This window comes from Zosterops lateralis, assembly GCF_965231275.1.
Source record: "Zosterops lateralis genome assembly, chromosome: 1".
NCBI classification, from domain to species: domain Eukaryota; kingdom Metazoa; phylum Chordata; class Aves; order Passeriformes; family Zosteropidae; genus Zosterops; species Zosterops lateralis.
In genome coordinates, this window is record NC_139762.1 from 56796034 (window position 1) to 56808303 (window position 12270).

The 12270-nt window shown below is 37.1% G+C and overlaps 1 protein-coding gene across 6 annotated transcripts in view; it reads right to left on the minus strand.

Moving 5' to 3' along the window:
- GOLGA4 (golgin A4) overlaps window positions 1-12270 on the minus strand; it is a 71954-nt gene that overhangs the window by 52899 nt on the left and 6785 nt on the right. The gene's annotated exons all lie outside the window — the stretch shown is intronic.

The following is a 12270-nucleotide window of genomic DNA, read 5'->3' on the forward strand; positions in this document are numbered from 1 at the left end:
AAAGGAAACTATGGAGGGTTTGTGCATGTAATTCGTAAGTATAATATGACATGTATTTTAAAACACTAGATTAAGTAGATTTATTAAATTTAGTAAGGTTCTTATGAATATAAAACCCGTAAATGCTGTTCCTTTCTGCGAAGATGCTTAAAAAGCTGCTATTTAAGGACCTATAAAGGTTCTTAAAAATGTAATTTCAAAACTAAACTAGTGCTGCCACTTCTAAAAGTATCCTGCTCATTATGCAGGCATCTTCGTATACAGTCTGTGGGAACAAAAGAAGAACGTATATTTGGGGTTACACTTTCTATTGGCATAAATAATAAATTACACTAGTAATCTGTCATACAAAAAATGGACCACCATAGGTATCTGGTGGCTGCAAGGCTACCTGACTGTGCTCTAGAGCCAAGGATTGTATTTGGGTATCCACACACTGAATGGTAAGCACGAATGGAAGTTGCTATATATAAGTGTAGATCCAAGAGGCTTTGAAAAGCTTAAAAGCCCCAGCCTTTCATAAGCCTGAAGAAAGCTTTCAGCAAAATTAGACTCACAGAGCACAAACAGCCATTTTGAAAGTCTTAAAACCAGGAGTTACATCAGGGTTTCTGGAGACCGATGGAAGTTATTTTTTCACAACCTCATAGAACATAACATCCATATCTCTTTCCAAAGATTGTACACTATACTTAAAATTTCTAATAAAAATGTTGGCTTTTACTATGAAGATGTATAAATCAGAGCTCAGTTTCAACTGGAGCACATTAGGGTCTTCCAGTAACATTTGTGCCACCTTACTTCCCTATTTCTGAAATGCAAAATCATACTTATTTCTCAAAGGCATAAATAGATTAATAGGCCTGAAAAGTGAAAGCTTAAATATCTGTATTTAAAAACATTTTACGACTTTTAATAGTAATACTTTCTCGAGTATTCCAAAACTGAGTAATTATGGAGAAAGGAAGGAGAGCTTAATACATGTTTTCTTCCCTTATTTTCCTTTAATTTTTTCTTTAAAAAAAACCCCACTGTGTCCAAGAATATTTTGAACTGTTTCTTCATGCATCAAAACCCTGGCAGCTTACTTAGTAAAGAGTTTATACTAACTTCATCCATGCAAAAAAAAACCCCACAGTTACGGTCACTTCCCTATGTGATTCACTCTCAGATCACATGTACAGTTAAAATACTGTTATGTTTTAGCAGAACTAATATGCATTTCTGTGTGTTGGTGAAACTTTCCTCTCCTGTATTTTTAGTGTACCTAGGTTTTGTAAACATATATAATGTGGGTGTTTCTTTAATATATATATTTTAAACATTCATCCTGTTCTCTAGAAACTTTCCGATCATTTTCTCCCCCTCCCAATTCTGATTGTGAGTACTGCTCTAGAATTTTCAAAAAGTTCAGAGAACAAAATGAGTTTTACAGGTAATGTATTATTAATACACACTGGTAGCACATTAACAATAACTGTTACATTACAATTATTTGCATTAATTCAGTCTTGCATATGAATGCCAGTCAGTAAATATGCCACTAAAGTGCAGATCATATAAAGACAACACTGAAGCACTCACACAAACAGGTTATTTGAAATCATTTTTTTCAAGATAATTCTGTTGTGTAGTGAAAATTAAAAAAGCTTACTTAAATTTGCAGTGAATCTTTAAGTAACAATTCCTGGACCTGGAATATGGTCAGAATACACTTTCCAGGGACCACCATTTTAATCACTGTTTCTGTCCAATCTTGCTTAGCCTGAGAGAGACAAGTTCAACACAATATGGTGTATTGTGCTATGTCCTGCTTATTAAATTCTGATCCTGTTATAGCTTTCAGTGACTGGTCATTTTAAACCAAGAGCAGGAAACAAGCATTTACAAAGTAATCATGAAGTATCACTTTGAACTGGGGTTCTAAAAATTACTGTGATTTAAATCACTTATGGACTCAGGAATGTCATGCCTTTGAAGCATGTGAAAATGCCATTCCTGTTCTTTGCCAATAACAAGCTTTCTATGTGCCTATATCAGAAAGCAGAAGTCTGACCTCCTCGCTATGCCTGCTTCTTTTTCTTCACTTCTTTTCTCTTCTCACTGAGTTTCTCCACTTATATATGGTGAAGACAACACTTACAGGCAAAGAAACATATATTTGAAGTAAGGTCTAATTATTTTTAAAAAGGACTATTTATCCTCACAATAATAACTGCCAGGTTATCAACCAGATGTAGTTTAATTTATGTGTCTATGTGAAATAATTATTTCCTGCTACCATTAGTAGTAAATGACACACTACATTTCACTATATACAGCAAATAGCACTTAAGTTTTACACATAACCAATCCCGATGTTAATTGTATCCATTTATCTTGAAATACATACAGACATACATAAATATGAAGAGGACATTTCTCTTCAATACACATACAAACTTGTGCAACAGTTATTTAAATTTGTGTATTGTTACATGTATAAAAGAAAATACATTAATTTTTTAATGTTACGATAAATTCACATCATACAGCCCACCAGCCAGAAGCTATCAGGTGGTACCTCTGTGTAATTTAGTGCAGGGTTAGCAACAAGGTAGTTAAGACAGAGGTCTTTGTGAGAACAAGCCACAAGCAACTAAGTTTGCCTTCTAGTACATTACTCTCCTCCGCCTGCTAAAGGCATCAATCACTACGAGGCGTGGGGAGGACTCACCACACCATCAGTCTGTGGCTTAGGTTGTTTGGTGGGATCCAAAGCAAAGATAGTATACTCAGAGAGAAAAGCAGGTTCTGCTATCATCCCGGCTAACAGCTGTTATTCAATGCAAAAAGGAGGAAAATGAAAATAAATCAAGCAATAAAGAGCATTGCAAAATTTTACTCCATTTTTCCATGCTATCAAAAACAACAAAACAATACAGCAGTTTATGGGACAACAGATCTTGATAAAGGGAGGTCACAACCAGAAAATATGCACTAAATCATTTCAGAACTGCCAAAATACAGTATTGATCATTTAAACTAAAGAAGCATGATATTTAAAAGATCGTAGTTTAGCCCAAGATAAAAACTATGTTTCAGGCATGGCTACAGTAATTTTTTTAAATTTCTGTGGATGAGTTGTCTTCATATACCACCGAGCCCTATTTGCTCTCAGTTATCCAAGAACAACTCATTATTCTAAAAATTCTGTCAGTATTTCAGTTATATGTAATAGAAAATGCTTGCTTTTGACTATTTATCATCTAGTGCTTTTATACACTGCTTTTATTCTGTCTATTTTTGAAAACATTCCTTACAATTTTTTAAAACTACTAGCAGACTATTTTGTAAAAAACATCATAAGTTGAATTCAACCATTTTATCAAGTCAGGATGAAGAAGAGATATAAACTCCCAGAGGTGAAAACATGAAGTGAAGAGACTGCAATTTGAGTTCAGATTGGATACATACATGTAATGTAATACAGTCTAATGCATTTAGGATGCTGTAACTGAGACAAAATTATTCCTCTCATGATTATACTCACATACCTAAGCTCAAGGTTCAACTTCCTTACAGCTAGAGATTTCAGAATTGGACTGATTGCTGACTGAACCAAAACACTAAATAAACCAAAATTGTTCTGAAATAATGAGACAAACCTCTCTATCAAGTTACTAAGTACTTTTAGGAATCAAATACTAATATAAATTAGGAGTTTAAATTACTTTTTTTTGTGATGACTACACTGATTCCAGTGCTGTAGCAGATTAATTACATTAATTCAAATTGAGAGAGAAAAATATTTTAACAGGTAAGATCTGAAAGGCTACATGACTTTGAATTTTTCTTCACCAAACCCTTTCAGAAAAAGTAAGAAGTGGTAAATGTTCAGTGAGAGCCATATACAATAAATAGCCTCAGATTTGCCAATAAGTAGTTACGTCCAACAAATTCAGTTGAAATTTCTCACTTTTAAGTTACTACAGACATGAGCTGCTAATAAAAAAGATGGTAACATTCCTCATGCTCTCAGTCTTCTTCACTCCCCTTGAAGCCTCAACACACTTGCACTGTGCATTCACTGTGGTAGCAACCATACATTGAGTTTGTCATCCTCCTCTCTCAGCCTGTTAGAAGTATAAATCTTAATAGTAAGCTGTGCAAAAGCCCCTGATATATATATGTATAAGTACATATGTGTGTGAATATATGTATATACATGAATGTATGTATATGTGTATGTATGTATGTATATGTATACACATACATAGATGTTTAAAAACCCACCTATGTTTTTTTCCTCCTCTGAGCTTTCAGACAAGACAAAAAAAAAAGGGAAACTGACAAAACTAACAAGTGATAATGGTTCCAGAAAATCTTCATCAAGTGTTGATGGTCATAGAAGTTCTTGCTCCTCTTGAAAGTACATATGCCAAGAAAAGAAAAGGCATGTACTATGTACACATAAGTGTACAAACATACAGCAGCAATACTACAACAAGCAAGCTTGATGGCCTCATGAATTAGAACCATGAAAATTCACAAATAAAATTATGAATTTTTTTAAGATAAAAATTACTTTGTATGTTTGGAGAAGACCAGTTAAGAAGATGAAACACAGTTTGCAAAGCACTGACAAATTGATTAGGCAAATATTATTAACCAAAATATTATGAACATTTTAAATATGTAATATATTATTTTCAGCTTAATTAAATCACTTTTAATGACATGACCATCAAGAACTTCAGGAACCACAGAGAATTTAAATTATCTCTTCACAGTAAGAGCCTGCTAGTGCTCAAAATATTAAGTTGCAACATTTCACCATAGCGTTACTTTGCTTAATCCTATTTGCATTACTTAGTACACTAAAAGTTTGCATTAAAAAGAATTTCTATTTGATCTCCAACAAGTTTGTACCCCCAAAAAAGATGGTCTGTCAGTTTGTTCAGCATCTATGAATTGTTAGATTTTCAGTCATCCCTGGAAGTTCATGACCATGTTAGTGCAGCCAAGTTCAGGAGGCTCAGACATGAATTCACAAATTTACACACTGATTCTTGCGCAGAATGTTAATTATAAAACCCAAAACATATAAGTAAGATGACAGATCTTTAAGCAAGAGCACAAGTTCATTTTAAAAATTCACTCAAACTACCTGGTAGACTGATGGGATACGCAATCCTGTTTTAACAAGATAAGAAGATCCAAACTACCCACAGCCTAAAATATGCCAATCCATATTACAGTTATGATTTTAAGAAAAAAGAATTTGATGCAGTAGTGCTTGGGTTTGCAGTGACAACTCCAGTGTCTCCATCATTACTAAAAGTTTACACAAACAGTAGAATGCAATTAAAAATTCTGTTTAGTTTCACTGATGTTGATCATCATGCAAGAACATTTCTCAATCATCTCAGCTTTGCCCTTTCTTGCTTGAGTAAAGGAAAGCACAGAAAAGGAACGAGCCCTCTTTTCCTTAGTCTTTTCCTTCAACAATAAGACAGGTTGTCCTCAAGACAACTGGCCTCCTGGACTAGTAGACAGAGAATAGATCCCCTGCCATCCAGAAGGAAGCAGTTAGTGACCTGCTGAGTCACCACTTAAAATGCTCACAAGTCCATGAGAACAGATGGGATCCATGCTAGGGTGATGAGCAAACTGGAAGAAAAGCTCCCTAAGCCATTCTCCCTCACTTATCATCAGTCTTGGCTAACTGGGGAGTTCCCAGATGACTGTAAACTGGCCAATGTAATGCCCATCAATCAGAAGGACCAAAAGAAGGATCCAGGAAATTACAGGCCTGTCAGTCTGACCTTGGTGCCCAGCAAGGTTATGAACAGGTCATCCTGAGTATGATCACACAGCACCTACAGCTGGCTGAGGGATCAGACCCAGCCAGCATGGATTTAGGATGGGCAGGCCCTACCTAATCAACCTGATCTCCTTTCATGGCAGGTGACCCACCTGGTGAAAGCAGGGAAGGCTGTGGACGTTGTCCAAAGCCTTCAACACCATCTCCCACAGAATCCTGGCAAAGCTGGCAGCCCATGGCTTGGACAGGTGCACTCTTTGCTGGGTTAAGAACCGGCTGGATGGCCAAGCCCGGAGAGTGGTGGTGAATGGTGCTGCATCCAGCTGACAGCCAGTCACCAGTGCTATCCCCCAGGGATCTGTATATGGGTCCAGTCCTACTTAATATTGTTATTGATGATCTGGATGGGTGGATCAAGTCTACCATTAGCAAATTTACATTCACACCAAGTTCAGTGCAAGTGTCAATCTACTGGAGGGTAGGAGAGCTCTGCAGAGGGACCTGGACAGGCTGAATTGATGGGCTGAATCCAACGACATGAGGTTTAACACAACAAGTGCCAGGTCCTGCACTTTGGCCACAACAACCCCCTGCCTCAAGACAGGCCGGGGGCAGTGTGGCAGGACAGTGCCCAGGCAGAAAGGGACCTGAGGGTACTGACTGGCAGCAGCCTGAACATGAGCCAGCGGTGTGCCCACGTGGCCAAGAAGGCCAATGGCATCCTGGCCTGTATCAGGAATAGTGTGGCCAGAAGGACCAGGGAAGTGATTCTTCCTCTGTACTCTGCACTGGTGAGGCCACACCTTGAGTGCTGTGCCCAGTGTTAAATACATCTGATGCTATACTGTCTAATGTATCATTAGCAGCATATCAGCACTAGGCTGGTATTGCAATCAATAAAATCAGACAAGCTAGAATCAACTGAGATTAATCATATTGAGATGATTCAAACAGCAGATGCGAAGAGGTAGGTCATTCTTTAACTTTCTCTAATCCTAAGAATATCATCTCACACACTGAAGCTTTCTATAGAAATCCTATTAAGATCTTCCAACAGTTTGTTTCAAACATACTCTGGGGGGAGTGGCTAATACACCTAAAGGCTGTGCTGTCATTTAGCAGGACCCTGATAGGCTGGAGAACTGGGCACAGAGAAACCTAATGAAGTTCAACAAGGGGACTGCACCTATTAAAGAATAACCCCAAGTATCAGTAGAGCTTAAGGGGCTGACCTACCAGAGAGCAGCTCTGCAGAGAAGGACCTTGGAGTCTTGGTGGAGCTGCAAGTTGATCATGAGCCAGCAGTGCCCTTGAAGCTAGGAGGGCCAGTGGTATCCTGGGGTACATCAGGAAGACTGTGCCCAGCAGATTGAGGGAGATGATCCTCCCCCTCTACTCAGCCCTAATAAAATGTCTGGAGTGCTGTGTGGAGTTCTGGGCTCCTCAGCACAAGAAAGATAAGGGGCTACTGGAGAGCATCCAGCAGAGGGCCACAAAGATAATTAGGGATCTGGAACATCTTTCTCACAAGGAGAGACTGCAGGAGCTGAGCCTGTTTAGTCTAAAGAAGAGAAGACAGAGAAGGGATCTAATCAATACATACAAATATCTCAAAGAAGGTTGTCAAAGAGGATGGTGCCAGACTATTTTCAGTGGTACCCAGCAACAGGACAAGGAGTAATAGCCATAAACTAAACCACAGAAAGTTCCACATCAACATGAGGAAGAACTTCTTTACACTTAGGGTAGCAGAACACTGAAACAGGCTTCTCAGGGAGGTCATAGAGTATCCCTCTCTGGAGACATTCAAAACCTACCTGGACACATTCCTTTCCTGTGTAACCTGCTCTAGGTGACCCTGTCTCAGAACAGGGTTGGATACGTGATCTCCAGATGTTCCTTCCAATCCTACCAATTCTATGATACTCCAGGGTTAATCATCTCCCTAGCCCATGCTAACCTTAATCTCAAGCAGCAAATTTATAGGATATAGGCTGTTGAGAAAAAGAAATAGTAAAAGTAGCTCAGTATACAGTTGCACTGCATGCTACAGGTTGTGCCCTGGGTGGGGGGAAATGGCTGAAACCCACAGCAATGAGCCCTTTGCCCAGACCTGCCATGCCAGCTGGGTGGTGGCCAGTCACCCAGCGACTCTATAGAACCCAACAAACAGTAAGAAGACCCGAGATCAAACATCACCATTGAAACAAGCACACAGAATGAAAGCCAGGCATTCCTTTGTTCAGGGTCCCTACCAGGAGACACCCAACTCCTCCATCTGTCATCATACTGCTGTACCATGATAAAAATTCTTAAAGGAAGCAGAGTCTAGGACTCTGCTATGGGAAAGCTTGGCTGAAGGCAGTGTGGAAAACTTGTCTGATGTGTGAGTATCATGAAACTTGTCTCAATGTGAGTGTGTAGGGAATCAGGTAGGGCACCCATCAGGTCACTAGAGTTGTTTGTGCTGAAGGGGCTCCAGTCCCAGTAGCAAAAGCCTGCAGTGGTGTGAGTGCGACTGCCAGAGTGGTTCCTGGGTGGTCAAACAGGAATGTTTACTTAACAGGCTGTGACATTACTGACCTTTTGTCACAATATTTAACTCTTACTCTGTTTTTCTGCAATAAAATCCTACTGAGCAACAAATCTTTCTACCTTGGATAGAAAGTTGCAAATGAAGTAAAATGGTTGATTAAGCCAAATCCCAGATGATCTTACCTTCAGTATTATCAAAGGACAAAAGTTATTGTTGAAATAACCTTTGTATTTTCAACAATCTGAACAGTTTTTGTAGCCCTCAAAGTTTGGCCTAAGTGTAGCAGCCCTACTTATCTTTAAGGACTTTCTGAACTGCAGAAATTACCATGTTCTTCTTATTATTATTATTCCTTCTCCCTATGAAGAATTACCGTGCTCAAATCTTCTTTTGCAAGGATTCTGATGAGTGGGGCACAAAGACAAAAGTATGTGCAATTCCTAGATCAAAGCGCTTCCTTAATACGCTGTGAAAGAAAATCCAAAATTTAACAGGGATCAGAGTCTGACTCAAGTCTCTTTGCTCTGGAGACGGCAGTAATTGAATATTATACATTACATGCATATAATATGTTTGATTGCCAAAGGTAATCATTATTCCTTTTCAGAAAAAGAAGAGACTCAGTAGTTCCAAATTTTGTATTAGCCTGTTATCAAGCAAATTTGGAAATTCATACATCTTGTTAGCGAAGTGCATCATGGCATATGTGTATTTGTAGTATGCTAACACTTAAAAGCTTCTGTAATTGTACATGAGCAGTTTTGCTATGCTATGTACCAGCAGAGCAAGACAGAGGGAAGAGGATGAGACTACAAAACTTGTGTAAGAGAAAAGCCACCATTTCTTCATCTACTTCAAGTAGCTAGATGTTAGCTATCAGTTAAAAGTTTAGTTTCAACTCTTACTTAAAAAGAACTCAACCCCCAGAGTAAAATAAATATATTTCGTTATTTGTCCAAAGTGGTGAAAGTCAGGAAAAAAATTGTGAATAATTCAGTAATTTTCTTATTTACAAAGTACTTATTTATAGAAAGCTTTGTGCAATTTTCAACATGATCTTTTACGCCTCATTTCTACTGTGATAAGGGAATAGGAAAAAACTGAAGAGCTAAAATTTTAAGGGTTTTTCTCTGCAATTAAAAAAGCCCCAGAATCTATAAGAACAAAACAGCACTTTCAGAAGGAGGTGGTACAAAAATTAAATAGATCTTTTCTGGTTTGTTTTTCATTTTGATGAGCAATCTAAACATGTTGGTGTATTTATCAGGAATTGTAAACTACAAGTTTAGATTCAAACTAGTTTATGCAGCCTCCAAAATTTAGTCCTAAATATCAGACAGGAAAAAAATACAGATATATCTGAACCACTACCATCTTTGCATGGCAACGCCCATTTAGAAGTACTTCAAATTAAGTATATGAGTACAAAAAAGACAGAGGAATAATAAAGATATTGAAGGAATATTATTTCAGCTTTACTTGTCATGCTTTATTAATAGCCAATGCTGGAGAAACAGTTCAACTAATTTAATAACACAGTCATCATATACCACTAAAGTGAGACCAAAAAGTCCCTCGGCTAAGTATTGTCAGGTCTAAGAGCTATATATGCTGTGCTCTGCTGTCACTTCCTAACACTCATTAGGATGTCAGTGACATTTGGATGCATGACTGGTCTGTCACCCACAGCAATCTGTCAGCTGCATGCTGTCAGCTGATAGCAAACTAGCACAAGCTTTGTTATCTTCTGCAGTTGGGCCGTGTGTACTTGTTAACAAGTATACTGTAGAACAAAAAGAACATTTTTAACTTACAGGAACTACAGTGAATACGATTTATGTATTTCACCTCAAACTCCGGTCAAAAGTCAATGTGGTAACAGTTTGTTAGAAAAGGCTGAACTCACTAAGTAAGCCGATTTTAATAGTCTAGGGCTGTTTGAAACAGCAGCATTCCAACTCACAAAGTACTGGATGTGCAAATTGTCTGATAAAGTTCTTTGGAAGTAATTTTACCTCACAATGCGATCATATTTTACGAGCTTATTTTATGAGCTTTATTCTCTTATTTTATAAGAGAATACAGAACTAGTCAGATGTCTGCTTTTTCCTATACATGAAAAAAAATTTGAGGTTTTCTGTAACACTGCTACTGGAGATTCACATATCCAATAAAATACAAGCTGAAGAGGAAAGCTGGCATGAAAAAGAAACTTACCTGATAGCCCATAAATGAAGCACACAAATTGTAGGTTTATTTTAAACTAATAGCATCTTGGAATTTTGAAATATTAAAGTATTTTTAAAATCTCATCCTTGTAAAGTATAAAGCAAGCATGTTGGCACATGTTTTATTATAATTCTTTGATCAGACTAATGATGTAATTTACAACTTTAAATAATTCTGAAATTGCTTTTATTATAAAAATATTCTGAGAATAAACCAGATTTCATGTGTAATACTTGCAACATGAATACTACAGAAGTAAAAATACAAAAACCTGATCTATTTAAAGACACACGAAAACATAACTCACAGAGGACACAAAACACACAAAACAATGGTGAAACACCAGTTTTGCTTAGCTTTCAGTACTAAAAGGGCTGGCAATTATTCACGTGCTACAAACATGTTTTAGCACACAATATTCTTCAATCAAATATTTTCAGTGTACTAAATGTTCTCCAACAGTTCACTGTAATGCCACTGACACCTGCACATAAAACAAGTGCCTGATCAAATGAGAATACTGCAAAAAATGCCCTCCAAAAGAAATGATGTGTTCATATGATCAGGGCATGTATTTTCAGTGACAATATGCAATATCTGCATCTTATTTAAGCATAGTATACTGCTGCTGAACTGAATTTTATGATAATGTAATCCAATAGATTTCAAAGATGATTTGCTTTTAATCATACTGCTAACATTTATGAGAAATTTCTGGAGAAATTATATTTCTTATTTTAATAATTTAAACTTAATTTTTCATTAAAAAATCTGTTTGATGTGAAACCACTCCTCACAAAAGAAATAATAGGTTTTCATCCCCTTAGGACTTCACCACTTCCTAAATTTCTAATTAAATGATGTGTTATGACAGCTCCCTCAAGACCAAGGATAACTGTAAATCTGAAGGTACTTTAGTATCTCTGTTTCCACTCTTAATTTTACTTCTTCTTCTGCCACTCTGGTCATTCCAGTATAACCAGACTATTTAAAGATTAATGTTCTTCCAATGTAACTTGGCATGTGCTATGGGGAATCCTTTGGTCCTCTTGTTTGTCTGGAACAGCATTTTTGAAAATGGGGTTTGCTGGGGACAACACACACCCACTGAAGTAAATGTAGTTCTCAATAGAAATCATGAAGAAAACCTTGGCCAAATCGGTTCTTTTGAACATTATACAGTAAATTAAAAGAAAAAAAAAAAAAAAAAAAAAAAAAGAAGAGGGGAGTCAACTCTCAGCACCAACTCACTCCTTCTAGGCCACAGTAGTAGTTTTCATGTGGCAATATGCTACTTCTATACCCTCAAGAACAGAAAACTCTCCTTACTGAAAAACTTAGTAATTTATCCTAGGTGACACTGCTTGCTAACATTCTGGAGCATCAGTTAGCAGAAAATCTTTTTCCAAGAAGAGAGGGAATTCATTACAGACATATATACATACATACATACAAATATATACATATCACATCACAGAAGAGAAAATAAGCATTTATTAGAAAATACCAAATACAGAGCAAAATCATGAGGTACTTTTATTTCTATTATTGCAGGAAGCAAACTGCCAAGATGTAATCACTGATAGCATTCATAATGAAATCTATTACAAATTTCAGGTATAGCTGATTATCTCCTAAAGAAAACATGGTGTTAAAAATAAAAGTGGATTGATCCACTGCAAGAAAATGCATTGGTTTT